Source organism: Pavona decussata, unplaced genomic scaffold (assembly GCF_977016875.1).
Source record: "Pavona decussata unplaced genomic scaffold, jaPavDecu1.1 SCAFFOLD_386, whole genome shotgun sequence".
Taxonomy (NCBI): domain Eukaryota; kingdom Metazoa; phylum Cnidaria; class Anthozoa; order Scleractinia; family Agariciidae; genus Pavona; species Pavona decussata.
The window spans coordinates 304,857-322,335 of NW_028145758.1; the positions used below are offsets into that span (position 1 = coordinate 304,857).

The 17,479-nt window shown below is 38.0% G+C and overlaps 1 protein-coding gene and 1 long non-coding RNA gene across 2 annotated transcripts in view; one reads left to right on the top strand and one right to left on the bottom strand.

The window, feature by feature from the left end:
* The window catches only part of LOC146451455 (uncharacterized), a 299,471-nt gene that overhangs the window by 95,158 nt on the left and 186,834 nt on the right, over nt 1–17,479 (top strand). The gene's annotated exons all lie outside the window — the stretch shown is intronic.
* LOC146451461 (uncharacterized) lies at nt 7,255–8,271 on the bottom strand. The gene is made up of 2 exons (XR_014859967.1): nt 8,068–8,271; nt 7,255–7,595 (listed from the first exon to the last, which is right to left on the bottom strand). It is a non-coding gene; the product is annotated as an uncharacterized LOC146451461 (long non-coding RNA).

The following is a 17,479-nucleotide window of genomic DNA, read 5'->3' on the forward strand; positions in this document are numbered from 1 at the left end:
CATTTCATTGAAACCCGTTATTGATGATGGTTTGGATCCAGTTCAAGCTTCACTTTTTTGTAAGTTGTTCTCTCTACAACTTTTAAGTTAACAACTTTTAACACTGACATGAAATTCATAAACACATTTAACCAGTAGTTCGTATTTGCTACAAGAGATAATCCACTTGGCTGGAAGAAACTTGACAACTCCTGAGAAGATTAAATTATGCCGCAATGGTTCTAGAAGTCACTACACTGTTTGGCATCTGACTATCTTTGTTCCAAATTTACTAACCGTAGCTATGTCTCCAGTTAAGTTCTAAGAGATATTAGTGGTAAACTTGTTACCCCAGCCACCTTGCCTGTTACCCTGCTCGAATTTCAAAAAGGAACGATTCAGTTACGCTGGGACAATTCTTCCCGTCGAGTGTCACATTTTACCATTCATATAGCAGTTTTAGACATAATTTTAATCTTCAGGTATAAAAATAGCTATTTTTACCACAGGAAAGGAAAAGTAGTTCAGTTTAGTCTAAATAAAGAGCTGTTGAGTTGACTGTGTATAAATGAGGAAATTTATTCCTTCGTTTGTTCATTTACTCATTTTTCCCCCATTGGTTTCTCTAATAATTCAATTTGCTAAATATAATTATTTTGGTTACTGCACATATTCTATTCCGCATACATTCCCTAGCAGTTTTTCTTGCTTATTAGTCCGTAAAATTTCCTTTTCTTTTACCGTGCTAAATGATTGTCCAAGCGAGGCACTGAAATACCGCCTTAGTTCATCACGAGTTATCCATATCCACTTACCCTTTTACCTACCATAAGGCCTTTTTTCTACCCGTACAGACTCAATTACAATTTTACTCCTTTAATTTTTTTTCATTTAGGTAAACTGCATCGGGATCTTTCTAGCCTGTTTGGCAATAGGCAAGGACAGGGGAAACAAGGGAAAGCATCAGCGTAAGGGAAACATTTTGTTGGGGGAGGGGGGGCTGAACATAATTTGCTCGAATGAAACTTGTTGGTCACAGATGCACAAGATGATTCTTTCGTGACGTCAAGTTTTCCTCGCCATACCGTGAGAGCACGGGCATTCAAAATAGTGCAAATATTTTCGGTAAATCGAGATCAACATTTCTAAAATACAAAACCATGAAGCGAGAGATAGTACCCATTTGAGCTCTAAAAGAAGTATGAAGAACGATTACTTCGAGACCCAAATATGTCAATAATCCTTTGTATGTCATTCTGCGTTGTCTTGTTTGCATACTTTCTTTCAATGTTATTAACGGCGATACTGCCAAGTCGGTCTTTCTTGTCCCATTGTGGATCTTAAAAACGTCTTGATGCGGCGAAGGGCGCTGAAAGACCTTTCAGCAGAGCACGAGGTTGCAGGAATTGTGGCCAGCATGGAGGCAACTTTATATAGAACAGGTAAAATGTCATGGAGACCATTTTGATGCATGGTCTTTACCATCACGGCTGCGTTTTTTCTCGCCCCAATGCGCGCAAAACCTCCTGGTCATTGCCCTCAAACCTTAATTGAAGTTCACTGACGACGCTGTCAATACTTGTGTAATAAACTGTGATACTAAAGTAGTAAAGTAGTAAAGTAGTAAAGTAGTAAAGTAGTACTAAAGTAGTAAAGTACTAAAGTAGTAATTTTGGCGTCTGTTGTGAGCTGTCGTTCGCTGCAGCAGGTGTCTCACCACTGAGTAAGGCCCTGAAGTCGGCGTGATGGTCTGGTTCGAGGCACCTTGGCATCTTTGAAGGTAAATTTTGTACCCTCGATTCCTATTCTGATTTTTTGTCCTTTAACATCAGCATGTGACCACATCTGAGTGAAGCTCTCTTCATTGCGACAATTGCTCAGTGTCTTAACGACAGCATCAGCAGTCTCTGTTTGGCAGTGATGACATCCATCTGTTCTCCCTGTAAATATCTACTCAAATTATCAGGGTTGGATAAGATGAGCTTCAAAACCATCAAGCCATAAACAAACTTAAAGTCACAAATTCAGTGGAGAAGCGAATTACTTTCGTTGTAGGTCTTGAGATCGCGATCATTTGATAAAGTGACCACGCCTTCCATTATCCTCGGCACTTGCTCTAGCACGGCCCAAATCAAGTTATTAAAAAATAAAATATTTTTTACTATGTCTTTGCCCTAACAGTACATCCGTTTTGCCCGAATAATACTATTTTTTCCGACAGGGGGGGCTGCAGCACCCCCAGCCCCCCCACCCCGTACGTTGATGTGGGAAAGTATAGGAGATGCTTGAGAATTTACACTATATGTATCCGTGGCCTTGAGCGGGAGATCTGAAATGGTCTTGTAGTCCTGTTGCAAGAAATATCGGCGTGTTCTACTAGAAAATTATTAGACTGTCGAGCCGACACTGTGTAACGCCTTAGATTGATAACTGATAAATAAATCTGCCTAATACAACTGAATGCTGTTGAATTCTTTTTGAGAGTTAAACCTGCTATTCGGGTCATGGTGATACATACAGGCGGAGCGCTAGCGAGATTAAACACGGTTTCTGCAGCATGAGGCAATTATACTTGGACCTTGATGATATCGTCGTTAAATAGATACTAAAAGTTATATCTCACCTCAACCTCACCTCAACTCACCTCACCTCTCACCCTTACTTCCCCCTCACCTCTCTCCCGAGGGGTGCCTGTCCATCGTACTGTGACCTCCAGCATTTGGTACCCCATTACAAACCTGGCTCCGGTAACGTTGCTCATAGATCGTATAATTTTATTCAGGGGATAAAGCGATCTTCAGGTATAAAATGTATATTAAAATTCGCTGGTTGTTGACTAATCTACTGGACATATAAAGTTATCCACACTCTTTGAACAACCGAGGCTTAGATTAAGAGATACTAAAAACTGGAGTAAATTCCCTGTCTAAGAAAAAAACGCGTCGATTCCGAAAGCAACGAAGGCAATTTGACAGGAGTAGGTCTGACCATGGAGTGATTCAGTTTAAATCGATGTTGTGCTTTGCGGCCACTTTCCCAGTTCCAATGTTGGATTGCCAAGGAGAAAATTCATGACAAATCCCAGTTGAAAACGAACAGGCCATTTTCGAGTTTTTGTGTGAACCTCATTATGAAAGCGAGGCTAAGTTCACAAACTTTTCATTTGCGAATGCCTGCCAGTTTGCTTCCATCCGGGATGACATGGCGGATAATGGCGCGATTGAAGCGAAGAACTCGGATGACACCTCTTTAAGCGAACAAAAATAGCCAAACCTACAGGAAATCAAAGCGATGTCAGTCGACATTCAGATTTCACTATCTTCCACACTGCTCGTGAACAAACATTCAAGAAAGAATTAGATGAACTGAAAGCTTCCCTTCAACTCAGCGATAAAGAGCTCTGTGACACGAAGACTAAAACTTGACGAAGCAGCCAAAGCTAACATCAAATTAGAAAAAGACATTGCATGTAACGGCGACTTCGCTTGAGTCTGCAAGGAAAGATTTACAACAACAGTCCGAAGAAGTAAATTATTTAACTGAGTCTCTGGATAATCTCAAACATTACACTCGTAAAAACAGCTTAGAATTCCATGGAGTCCCCGAAAACTCTTCTTCAACAGAAGAAGCCATTCTAAAGATCGCAGCTGCCTTTGAGGTCCAAGTTACCCCAAGCGACATCGAAATTTTGCACAAACTGAAACGTAAAAAAGAGAGCAGCGTCATTATTGCAAAATTTTGTAGCCATAAAGTGAAAACCAGCTTTTACAAATCACGGATAAAGCTAAAAAATATCAAAACAACCAATTTGTTCCCGTGTCAGTTTGCTTCGGCTGTAGGATCGAAAGACCGGCTATTCATTAACGAGAATTTAACCAATTATAGGAGAAGTCTGGTCAATTCAGCAAACCAAAGACGAAGAGAGGGATGCATAAGAGGTGTGGACAATGGACGGTAAAGTTAATGTTAAAACTTCCCCGGAGGGAAATCCTATGTACAAACAATAGGACCGAAGGCAGGGAGGGTGGGAAGGGTACGCACTTGCTGAGGAGGATCTCGCCGTAGGCTATGTCTCGTTTAAATAACTTCATTTTGTTTTACCAGTGTACAATTTCTTTAATTCCATATGATAACCAGCTGCGATCTACAAATTCTGCAATCTACAACCATTCATCGGCAATGTTACATGATGATAATAAAGCTGAAAGGTTGTTATGCCACTGCTATAGCTGTATTTCTCTCTCCAAAATATTACGGTTTACAAAATATATATATATCTATTTTTGCTCCAAATTTGCATGGACAAAATTTCTATTATTGTTATTGTTATGTCTCACAAATTAAAATTATTTTCTTTGAACGTGCGAGGATTCCGTAACGGTAACAAAAGAAGAGCAATTTTTGCCGTATTTGAAAATGCAAAAAGCCACAATCTTTTGTCTCCAAGAAACATACTCATCATCTAAAGAGGAAAAAGTGTGGTCTGCTGAATGGAAGAAAAAATTCACAATTCGCAGATGATACGACCATAATAACTAGCAACGTGGACTCTCTTAAATCACATATCCAAGTCATCGATTGGTTCGAAACGGTTTCAGGCTTAAAATTAAACAAAAAGAAGACCAAGGCAATGTAGTTAGGGACAATGAAACATAGCCGTTCTAAGATACTGTAATTCAAAAGTACGAAAGATTCAATTAAAGTTTTGGGTACGTTTCCGTCGTATAACCAAAATAAGAATGTTGAACAGAACTTCGTGGATAGGATTAGAAAAATAAAAACTAAGTAAAATTTATGGCTTTCTAGGGATCTTATGCTCTACGGTAAATCTTTATTAGCTGAGACGTCAAATCAACTTTGCCGACGAATATTCAGAATGGAAAGAAAAATTTTTATTTATATATCATTCAACAAGAGATAATAAACTAAGGCAGTTCTCATTCAAGCTTTTACATAGAATTCTAGTAACCAAAAAAGAACTCTTCAAATTTAGACTAGACGATGATAAAACATGTTTTTTCGGTCCTAATCAAGACTCTATTGCACATACTTATTTAGACTGCATTGTGTCATAGTCCTTTTACTCTGAAGCATTAATATGGCTTAATCATGTAAATAACACTGATATTAGTCTCTCCAATAAACTAATTACCTGATTAAGTGATTACCCAATACGCAGATTACACTTATTCGTTATTTTACTAAAACGATATATTTACGCTTGCAAATACTTTGAGAGGAAACCAACCATAAAGGAATTTCAAATTTAATTTTTTTTGCAATGGCAAATTGAGAAATGTGCTCTTCCTTAACTCCTTGTTCTACTTTCGTCAAACTATTAATCTTTGAACAAAAAGGGGGTAGTTATATGTATGTAAAGTAGATATACCAGTCATGCAACAGCAACCAAAAGCTATACTAATTTTCTTCGGTGCAGTCTTGTCCTAGTTCAGTTTTGTCTCCTTTTAATTCGTTTATCTCCGTGTTTCGCTTCTTTCTAATATTAATATTACTAATAGTTTATGAACTAGCTCTGCAATGAATTAAGTTTCTTTTCTTTTAGTTCAAGATGCCCTAAACAATGCAATTAGTTAATTTTCTTTTCTTTAAGTTTAAGTAGCTGTAAACAATGTAATCGATGTAAGACGTGAAAACTGTAAAATGTTGTATTGTAACAAGTTTTTGTGTGTTGCATTATAATAGAGGAAAAGTTATTGTTGTAAGTAATCTGTACATGTAGTATTGTTAAATTAAAAAAAATACATTCGATTAAAAATGAGAGTTATAAAGGAAAATTGCTCGTGTTTTACTACTGATGAGGCGGTTTCTCAGTTTAACTCACGTTATCTCGCACCGTTCCAAAACCAGATTGTTCCCATTAAATCTCGTATTATAAAAACAAAAACAAAAACAAAAACAAAACAATAACAACAACAACAAAGTTGAATAATAAACAACAAAAAAACCTTATACGGATGAATCAGCTTTGTTTCAGTTCATTAATTGCATTGCTTTGCTTAAGAGATGACTTTGTTATACCTGTTATAAAGACTCTATAGGATGATAAATCGGTTTTATTTCAGTTTATGGCATTGCTCGCCAGACTCGTTTGTTGCATGACTTTGTGCTAAATTGACTCACTATATGACAAAAGCAGTGGATCATAAAATGATGTTTCAGTTAAGCTACATCAATCCATTATTCGTTTCAACTACTTCTTTGTTGTTTTTGCATGCTTAAAAAGACTTTTTAAAATTGTTGTCTATTTCGAGTGATGGTTCAGAACGTTCTCTTTAGTTCGATTGGGTTCGAAAATTGAACGCCATCGAACTCTCACAAAAATGTTTTGGTTCGATTGCCGAACTCAATCGAAATCATTCATTCGATTAAGTTCAATTGAGTTCGATTAAATTTGAACACGTTCCAAATTAATTTGTGGCATTACATTTTCGAGAAATTCGGTGCAAGATAACCACAACGCACTGAAGAATTTTGCCAATCCGTGCGAAGTAGGGCATTTCATCAGAGGAAAATTTGGTTTCCGTCAAGTTCATAAGCGGCACGATTTAAATTCCATTTCGAGCAAGCCTAATAACAAAAATACAGTTTACTGTTCCTTATGAGAAATTCCGAATTTCGGACCCCCTCTACACTTATCCGAGGAGAAACAATCATCACTATTAGCTTGAGAGATTTTCCGAATTTCGGATCCCATCTACACTTATCCGAGGAAAAACGATCACTTCTATCTAATAAACTCAACAAGTTTTCTGAATTTCGGACCCCCTCAACTCTTATCCGAGGAAATACGATCACTTCTATCTAATTAACTCAAAATGTTTTCCTAATCTCGGACCCCCTCAACACTTAGTCGCGGAAAACGTTAGTGGTTTTCCGAATTTCGGACCCCTCAACACTAATCCGTGGAAAACGATCATTACTATTTAACTTGACAAGTTTCCGAATTTCGTACCTTCTCAGCACTTATGGAAGGAAGCAAGAACACTCCTATCTAATAAACTCAACATTTATTTCGAATTTCAGACCCCCTTCCCCACCAACCCCTCATCACCTATTCGAGGAAAAACGATCACTTAGACTCTCGATATGATATACCCGAATCTTGGGTCCTCTTAACACTTGCCCTAAAATTATTTTAATTACTTTACAGTTCGCTGTATTCCCGATGTTATGCAATCACAAGTGCTAGGGTTTTTCTCTCCAACACTCGTTGCTGGATAAAGGACGATAACCGCGAATATCAGTCTAGGGACTTAGTCACGGTTTCTACGAAACTTAAAAGTGCACAGTTTGTTCAGACCGGTAAAAGAAACGCGTTTCATTTTTGTTAGCAACTAGTTCTTAACCTATTGAGGTATAAAATGAAATTTATAAAAAAACTAACAGAAAAATATTTACTACATTAATAATTATTGATGAACGATAAAACATATTGTATGTCTATGAAAACAGAAAAACAGCCTGTTACTGGGAGCCTTCGGACAAACTAGCTTTCTCTCTAAGATTTTCCACAACTTCACTTTTGTTCGTTCCTCCTGTTTGCCCATTGAAGATGGTGGTCCTCTTCAGCTTCAAGCCTGCTAGCATCCCATTTACTAAAAATTAACAATCTCATCAATTCATCAATAAAAATATGTAAATCTAAGGCGCTAAATCTTCTGTGCAGAGGAAAAACAAAGTGACTCTGTTTATGAAGTGGCTCTCGTGTCTTTCATATGACAACACCTTTACAAATGTTTGGTCATGCAATTAGGCCACGGACACCTATGATAAACAAAATGAATTAAAGACGAGGGTTCATCGAAAAGGTTTCTCTTACCTTAGAAATGATGGTATAGAAATATCACAACCATGTCAGAAGCGGGAAATGTAAAACGTTAATTGACACGCGAAATTTGAATTGGAATAACTGCCTCGTGAACGCGCAAAACACAAATTGACAAAAATTGACGCGGGAAATCATGTTCTTTATCGTTTAGGTAGCCTAGGTACATCAAGTGCGATTTACAAGCGCTAGCTTTGCAAGGTAAAGTAAGTTTATACAATGAAAAGAAACTTTATAATTACCTTGAGCACGGCGTAAAAGGCCAGCGCGAGCTGAGTATAACAGCACTTTGCCATCAGCAATCATAAATGCCGCCCAAAATGTAAGTTGTCTCCAGTCTCATCGAGGCAATACTTTAGCTCAGCAACTTTTCCACAAAACAACATGAAACGTCCCTGTCTTTCAGCTTTTTTGAATGGAATCAACACCAAAACGGAGATTAAACCAACTTGATGCTTAAGATAATTTCAATTGAAAGACGAGAAGATTATTTTAAACCACGCGACAGCAACCGGTCAAGAGTCCGGTAGTGCGTCATAGCACGTGATCGATGTCGAGTCACGTAGCTTGCAAATCTCTCCAACTTGTCTCAGAGATCTTAGGGCTCAACATCTTTTATTTCACTCTACTAGGTCTAGTTATCTTCTCCGGTTTCACACAGAGTTTTATTATTATTATTATTATTATTATTATTATTATTATTGTTATTATTTGTTGTTGTTGTAGTAGTAGAAGTAGTTAGTAGTAGCTGTTGTGCAATTCCAATCACAGGAGTGCTTACCGTATTTACTGAAGACAGGCACAAGCTAATGCATTATTTTGTTTTGTAGCATCTACTTCTGTTTTCTATTTGTATATGGGGAAACTACATACCACTGTTATGAATGTTGAGACGCAAGAATTCATACCTAGCATTTTTAAAACTCCTCTAGGAAACAAAAAGGGTCAAGTTCTTTCATTGTGGTATGTATTGCTGTGGCTGTCACCAGTGGTATTTCCTGTATAGATGTTTTTCAATTTGAATTGGTTCTTTCACCCCGGCAACAATGAGTGAAGTTGGTTCCTTCATGATATCCTCTCCTTCGTGAGCGGCTAATACATGGCAAGGTCTGAAAAGAGATCTTTAAAAATGCCATGGGAGAGCAGGAACCCATTTGATTTAATTTATCAGCTTATACAGAGTTCTGTTGACAATCATAACGGCGGTGTACCTTTCCTTTTTAAAATTGCTAGAATTGTTTTGAATCATGTTAATAATTATTATTTTCGCGATCCTGGGGGATCTTCCCATTGCGATGAGACGACGTTATTTTGCGATATTGTTTTCTCAAAAAGACGGTTTCTGATTGGCTCAAAAACTGTCATGTAAGCATGACAGCACGGCACTAAATGGGTTTAGCGCGCACAGATCAAAATTTTACTTCTGTGAATGAACATGTGACGTTGGATTGCGTTGTTTATTTCTTTTCATTTGAGTTTAAAAAGCTTCAGACACTGTTCAAGGACCACTTATGATATACTTTTTTTGTGGTGAAGATGTACCATGATACAGTGGAGACAACTTTTTTCTTGGAGGTTAGCGAAAATTGAATGAAGAGAAACTTACTAAAAAGACTTTCTTGGGTGTGAGAGTTCGATTGTGTTCGATTACCGAACTTAATCGAGCCCATGAGTTCGGTTAATAAAACGTTTGATTTGGTTCGAGTAGTTTTGTCGGGCTCTTGTCGGCAATTATTAAACGTGAATCAGTATGTTCATTGGAATTATCCCCGTTAGTGTATAGGTACAGGTATAGGACGGTATAGGTAAATCATTGATATGCATAAAGGTCGAGGCAATGACGTCATCTATTGTCATAACCTAGGAAAAAATGCCTTCCTGCATACTAATAAGTGTCTTCCTGCAAACTAATAAATGTCGAGGTTTACTAATGAGCGTCACTCTTGCACAAAGAAAACAATAAACTTGCCCAGGCTTGCCCGCTCTATACCCACCCTGATTGGATCTTAAGATTTATATTGTCTGTTTTGAATAAAAAGCGGTTAGATTTCGAAAGCGCTATCGTTCTTGCAATCGCTTTGCTGGGAAAACTTTTTTTCGATTTTTAAAACGTTAGTATCGTTGAAAATGGCTTTTTTCATCAACGTTGTTGATCTTCAAGCTGCCTTGAGCGCTTTTTTAACTGTCCGCGACTGAGAGACAAAACCATTTTCTCCTATCTATCTCAAGGAAATAAAAAAACTATTAAAGTCACGCACCGTTAGTCAGTTAATTATGCTAGTTCGCAAGCCTAAAGTTGCATATAAATAAGTTCAGTTCTGCTGGAAAAACCCCAAGGGAGTATCTTGACGCATTAGTTTATAATCAATTTCATAAAACTTAACAAGGATCAATGGAAACACGCGACTTATAATTGTTAGCAATAGAACCAGACAAGAGATACCGTTTTAAAAACTTTATTAAAAAAACAATGACAAAAAGAGTCAAATACACAGCGATTTGAAAGGAAAAGGAATGAAAATGAATCATTTGACTGACTATTACAAATCCTCGTTTTATTTCGAGTAATAATTAATATTCCTTCCGTGTCTACACAATTTTCCTATGGCCTCTAAGCCAAGAGTTCGACTTTCTTTGTTTCTTGCGGTTTGCCTTGTTCTTTGTAGTCGGTCTTTTAGTTTTTGCTTTAAAAGAGGCCCCATTTCTCCGATGTCTTGACAGTTCGTACACCGTTTCTTGTGTCTGTACTGGATTGTGATAATGATTTTTTCCGGAATTATCTGGTTCACTTTCGTAAACTACGACTTTAACTTTAGGTTGCAGTTTCGCTTCTTGTTAAAACTTTCTTCGATGTATGTGATCTAACTGATAAACATCCGCGAGATGGTTAGCTAATCTGACAAGGTACTTCGCCCCGCAAGATGGAATCGGACAGTTTCTGCAAACTCTCTTGTAAACCATGTTGACAGTTTGGTGACTGAACACAAATGACATCTTTTTCGCAAATAGTCAGGTTATATAGAGTGTCAAAAGGGCCAAACACAGACCAGAAAAGCCATAACCAGGCCTGAAAGGCCAAAACTGCGCCAAAAGGGACAAAAGGAGACAAACGGGCCATTTGTAGTTATATGTTTTTTTTTATAATTATTATTATTAGTATTATTATTTTTCTCAGACACACGCGTGGGTGTCGCGCGTCGGTAGTCGCGCAACAGCTCTCAACTTTGGAATCATCATCTTTATTTAAAAGTGTCATCACAAATAACAGTGTTTAATTAATAAGTTTTGATCTTGCTTTAGTAATTTGTATTTCAAATTTCAGATTTTTTTAAATTTTTTGTACAAGTTTACTATTATTGTTATTATTTTCAAGTCATCAATCAACACACTTAAAGTTTGCTTGTTTACAGTTTTATTGAAATGCAACAATACAAAGGTCCAGGAAATAAAAAAAATTCCATAACATTCATAGTAGGTTTAGTCTTGATCTTGTGGAATGGGCTACTTTTCGTATAATCGATTGAGTAAGAATTTTGGCTTATCGATAGCAAGTTCCGTCGATTTCAACCAATCAAATCCTTCTGTGTCTTTAAGCTCTTTTTGAGTTTCCATCACTTTTTTGAAGGTGGGATCTTTTTTCATTGCACGCATCCATTGTAGATTCTCTAAGAGCACTTTTCTCAGCTCTTTTCTGTAAACAGGAACGAGAGCGTTTACGGCCTTACTACGAGCCACATTTTCTGAATCGCCGTTTTCTTGGTATTGATTGATCAAAGCGTTAAGCTGGGTCTTGTGGCGGTTCTCGGCTTCATCAAGAATGCGTCACCACGGCTCTAAGTTTTCTGTTTCTTCTTCTTCTTGGGAAGACTCCGTTCCTTGACTAGAAACTTCGCTTTCTTGGGAGAAATCGCTTTCTTCACAGTCTTCATCATTTCCAGCACCTTGTTGCAGGTATAAGGTATAGTTTGTGCTCGTCATCTTTGGTTTGAACCGCACGCCTTCTGACAAGAAACTAAACTTCAGAAAGTAACGCGTCTATTTTATAGAAAATTGATGAAGGCAGGGTTACTAAGCGTTCACCTTCATAAATAAAAGAAGACCAGAAAGGCCATAACCAGGCCAAACACAGGCCTGGAAGGCCATAACCAGGCCTGAAAGGTCAAAACCACGCCAAAAGGGACAAAAGGAGACGAACGGGCCATTTCTAGTCATGTGTCTTTATTTTTCTCAGACACACGCGTGGGTGTCGCGCGTCGCTAAGTTTTAATTGCCTTACAAGCTCTCTGTGATAATTCCCTTGTTCCGTTCATGGTTTTGAAACAGGTCCCTAATAGTTTCCGATATTCAATTTCAATATCACTATTCTACATTTTTCCGAGGGTGTTTGGGGTACCAACAGTAAACTTGCTGGCCATGTTGTTAAGGAACTGACGGTCTGAAAATCGAAGTGGACGAAGATTTCGCATCAAATAGCTTGCGTCTAGCCGGTTCAGGTATTGTTATAGACACTGACTCTGGGACTACCCAATCAGGGTAGGTGTTGGATATGACTTATTGTTTCTCAAACAAAAGACACACGAGATAATTCACATGCAAATTTTAGAGCTCGAGTCAAAGATTTGTTAAACATAATTAGTGACTAACGCGGTGTAAAGATGAATAAAACTTTATTTCACTCAAAAACTTTAAAAATCTTTCAAAGGATCTCAAGACAGCTCTATTTCTACACATACGGTAATGCAATAATTTTAATTAGCACAAACAGGAAGATCTTGGTTCCTTATATTGTTAAGCATAACAATACATTTTGACCTGCGTAAATCTCGTGCAAAAGCTCTAGAATAAGAAGATAACTGTTTATCTCTTTCTATCTCTTCATGTTCTTCGGGGCTGATGACATAACCTTCAAAAGGTACGTGTTTGCCTTCAATATGTCTTTCATATAAAACCTTCAACACTCGGAAACTTTCGGGATGATGGCCGTCATCACTTGCGTACTTGAAATACGCCTGACGCAGCAAATTGTCTTTCTCTAAACAAAGTGTAGGATCTGGGTCGTCTCGAGAGTCTTCTTTCATTTTTTGGACATAAAACTTGTAAGATTCCCATACTTCGTCCATCCATTTTCTGTATCTAAGACCGTGAAATATTTTAGGACTTCCTAGACTGTTGAATCCATTGTCAGACATTAAAAATCCTTCGTCATATTTGCGTGCATGGCGCTGGCGCTGAATAAGTCCTTTCTGTTTAACCTCTTGGCGATGATTTTCAAACATCTCCTTTATCTCTCTATAAGGATGGAATCTTGTGAACCGTGGCTTAGGTGAATATGAGAGCCGCTCCTTGATAGCATGCGATATTGGCTGGTCTATCCACATGAAAAAGTTACACTCTTTTTTGTGGCACGTCAGAAACATGCGATCCTGGCTCCAGGGTTGTTTACTTTTTCTCAATGCTAGTTTGTTAGAGCAATCTCAGACCAACTCTATGTCCTCTTTCCATTCTGAAGCAGGGGCAAACATAAAGCACATTTTCTCGGGGCAGTTAAACAAGCGCTTAAGGCAGCTTGAAGATCAACAACGTTCGTGAAAAAAGCCATTTTCAACGGTACTAACGTTTGGAAAATCGAAAAAAAGTTTTCCCAGCAAAGCGATTGCAAGAACGATAGCGCTTTCGAAATCTAACCGCTTTTTATTCAAAACAGACAATATAAATCTTAAGATCCAATCAGGGTGGGTATAGAGCGGGCAAGCCTGGGCAAGTTTATTGTTTTCTTTGTGCAAGAGTGACGCTCATTAGTAAACCTCGACATTTATTAGTATGCAGGAAGACACTTATTAGTATGCAGGAAGGCATTTTTTCCCTAGGTTATAACAATAGATGACGTCATTGCCTCGACCCTTATGCATATCAATGATTTACCTATACCGTCCTATACCTGTACCTATACACTAACGGGGATAATTCCAATGAACATATACTACTTGAATCAGCCAAGGTTATAGATTAACCTTTTTCCTGAGAAAGAATGAGTTTCTTTTTCCGATTAACAGTGAAAAATAAGTGATAGAACCCCGGCGAGGTTCAGTTGTATCTCAAGTGTTGTCCCAATAACACAACCAACATTCTAATCAGTTCTCCTTTTAAGAGCAATTCTCCAGGAAAGTGAAGCAAAGTTGGAAATGAAAAATTTTAACCCCTCTTCAATTTTTGTGTGTAGGTAGGTTACCTTGGGGGATAGACAAAAACAATCATATTTGGATCGGCAGATGTATCGTTGCCATGGTAACCGCACTATATGACGTCGGCCTTGGGACCATGTTTTGAGCAAAAGTTCCACTCTCAAAAAGTAAAAGTAAACGAGTCTGGTTCTCGGTTGCAGGTGAACCAATACAAATAAAATTCATACATATGGTAGAAGCACTCTCCCAGTTTATAAAATTTTCCCATTACAATAATTTTGGTTTTATAAACAAGAAGAAAATACTCGTCCTACTATGTTCCCTGTCAGCCATTTAGACAAGCAGGAAAAACAAGCACAAAGATATTCGTTATTTCTCCGAAAGTACTCTTTCCACATAAACCAAATTAGCAGCAGAAATTACATAGATATTGACATTTCTAAATCTCATAAAATCAATTTGGGGAAAACTATACTCTGGCCATGGGTGCTGAAGACACCTGGGACAAATTGCAAAAAATTGCAAAATTGGTAATTTTTAGAGCTCTAGAATTTAGCTCAAAAAGGCTTTAGAGAGAGAAAATCAGCTTCAAAAGTATCTTTTATCATGTTGCCTGCTACCTACATTTAGTAAATAAGGTTTTGGCCAACAAATTTGATGAAATGTAAATTGATACAAAACCTACCTTGAGGGTTTTGGGAATTTCTTCAGGATGCTTTCGTCGCGTGGTTCTCTCCAGTATCTCTTCTTCGCACGTTCCGTCTTTTTGACCAAATCTAGCGCAGACTAACAGTTTCTCCCTTCGAATATCCAGTTTGCTGTGTTTCAGACCAGGGATGATGATACAAGTAGCCCGCATACACTTGACAAAGAACAGTTGACCAAGTCTTAAACATGGTCGTAATGCTTGCGATTTCTGCCGTCGAGCACCTAAATTCATCAATATTATTCAGCCAGGAAGTAAAGTAAATGTGTCGATATCGATGTACAAAGCAAATGCATACCTTTGAACAATCCAAAGTAACGTCTTAGGCTAAAATTGAGTCAGATATTGCGATAGTCGACAAGCCAAGAATGGTAAATAAACTGAACGCATAGGCCGGAAGTCCGAGAAGCACGACTGCTGACCGGATGCAACACAATGTAATGGGATGTAACACCGGATGTATGTGTAATGATATCCTCTTGTAATAGGGTTGTTTCACAATGGCAATGGTGAAGAAAGCAAAAAAACAAAACAAAAAAAAAAAAAAAACAGAATAACCGAATGAAAACAAAAACAAAGGAAATGAAGCTGAACTGAAGCTTGGGTGAAAATTGAACGCATGATCATAATAGACGCACCCCCCCCCCCCCCCCAAAAAGATTGCTCTTTAGACTGTGAAAATGCAATTACAAATTCAGTTATGATAAACTATTCGTGACAAAAGAATGAAAAATTCGCGCGTGAAATCTTATAATTATTTACCTGCACGGCAAAGAATTAGCCTGTGAACTTTTTTTTGAGGGGAGGGGGCGGATGTTCACAGGCTACAAAGAATAAGATCCATTTCGTCGCTGATTTCGTCACGGTTTATAATAAGTCCGTAGGCTTGCACGTGTCTGGAAATATCCCTTTGACATTGACTGAGTTTTACATTGTTTCCACTGCACTCACAAACCGAAACGTCCCTTTTGGGATTTGAAAGAGACCAACTTTCCATTGTCCCGACCAGGATATCGCACGACGATTTGCAAATTTCCTTTACAGCGTTTTGATGGACGGCACAAATTTACGTCCGGTCACCCCTCCCCACACCAAAAAAAACAACAGCAAAAAATAAATAAATAAATAAACAGAGAGAATGCCAAAATTTGGGCAGGTATTAGGTACTGAATGTGAAAATTAATCGGCTTGAAGAGGACTTATTTATTTCTGGAGGAGAGGTGGGTCAAAAATTCCAACTTCGTAACTTCTAATGTGTACGCTAATGCCCCAGATCAGCGACGTATCTTACATGCAGGCCATCCTTAACATCCAATAAGCAACGAATTAAAAACAAACCAACAAACAAACAAACCCAGGAAACATGGGCGGCTTATGTGGTTGCGTAAAACGACTAGTGAAGCGCTTTTATTTTGTCCTGTTTATTCACCACTGTAAAACAGTCATAAAAGCGGATCAAAAGTCGTCCTTTTATCCCCCTATCAATGATATATTGTACCAAATATATGTTAAGAAGAGATAATGCCATTGCGACAATTAGCCGAAGCTACAAAAACAAACAACAAAAAGCGCGTATATCGCATTTAAAACTACATCCGGTCAGCAGTTTTGCTACTCGCATTTCCGGTCTACATACGTTTGGTCGTAAACAGGTCGTAAACAACGATTTCTTCGCTTCTCAACCATGCACCACGGAATGTACGGCTCGATTTAGCCAAAGACGTTATTCAGAATCGTCACAGACATGCATTTGCTCAGCTGTGATCTTGATGCATCTATTTAACTTCCTGGATGGATTGTATTGATGAATTATTTCGATACTCGACACACGACTGTGTTTGACCTGTTCGACTGTTCTTTATTCAGGTTAATGCATCATCATCTTTGGTCTAAAAGTAGGTGTTCGGCGAGGCTAGGCAGTTAGATTTGTCCTTTACGCGAGAGTCTGTGCAAGATTTGGTCAAGAAAATGGAGCGAGCGAACTGAGGAGAGACCCATCCTATACGCCAAAAGCATCCTGAAGAAATTCCCAAAAGTTGCAAGGTAGGCTTTGTTTTAATTTATATTTCATCAAATTCGTTGGCCAAAACCTAATCAATCAAATGCAGATAACAGATAAGATGAATGAAAAAACCTCTGAAGCTGATATTCTCTATCTAAAGCCTGTTTGAACCAAATACTGGAGACCTCAACATTTCCAATTTTGCAATTTTTTGCAACTTGCCTCGGATGTCTTCAACACCCATGGCCAGAATATAATTTTCCCCAAATAGATTTTATAATATTTATAAACTTCAATATCTATGTAAGCCCTGCTGCTAATTTGGTATATATGGAAAGAGTACTTTCGGAGAAATAACGAATATCGTTGTGCTTGTTTTTCCTTCTTGTCAAAATGGCTGACAGGCAACATAGTAATACGACCAAGGTCTTCTTGATTATAGAACCCAAAATACTCTAACAGCAAATTTTATAAACTGGGAGAGTGGTTCTACCATCTGTATGAATTTTCTTTCAATTGGTTCACATGTGCTCGAGAACCAGACTGGTTTATTTTTACTATTTGAGAGTGAATTTTTCGGTCAAAACATAGACCTCAGGCCGACGTGATCAAGTGCGGTTTCCATGGCAACGACGCACCTGCCAATCCAAATATGGCTGTGTTTGCTTATCCCTTCAGGTAACCTACCTCCACACAAAAAATGAAGGGGGGTTAAAAATTTTCATTTCCAACTTTGCTTCACTTTCCTGGAGAATTGCTCTTAA